General features: G+C 41.1%; 1 protein-coding gene across 1 annotated transcript in view; it reads right to left on the reverse strand.

Moving 5' to 3' along the window:
* The window catches only part of LOC119592953, a 12,973-nt gene that overhangs the window by 4,504 nt on the left and 8,116 nt on the right, over positions 1–353 (reverse strand). The window lies entirely within an intron of this gene.

A 353-nucleotide genomic window follows, 5' to 3' on the forward strand; every position in this document is an offset into this window, starting at 1 on the left:
AATATCCCTTGTCCGTTCCGAACCCGAACATTTGGGAGTATTCGGGTTCGGGTTCACGAAGCAGCGTCACGACGCTGAGCGTGTATCCCTTGTCACTTCCGAGGTTCGGGTTCGAGAGTTTCTGAAACACATCGGTGGCTACGTATATTTGGCTGGTCTTACTGCGGAGATATGGTAAATTTTGGGATTCAGGATATGTATTTTTTGTTTCTTCACTGACAAAAATAATGTTTCTGTTGATAAAAATACAAATGACTTCTTCGAATTAAAGAGGCGAACGTGACAAGGTAAGATATGTCTCCGCCACGAATTTCGCGGATAATCTGTAATCTAATAATGTTTAACATTTTTTT

This window comes from Penaeus monodon, chromosome 31 (genome assembly GCF_015228065.2).
Source record: "Penaeus monodon isolate SGIC_2016 chromosome 31, NSTDA_Pmon_1, whole genome shotgun sequence".
Lineage (NCBI taxonomy): Eukaryota > Metazoa > Arthropoda > Malacostraca > Decapoda > Penaeidae > Penaeus > Penaeus monodon.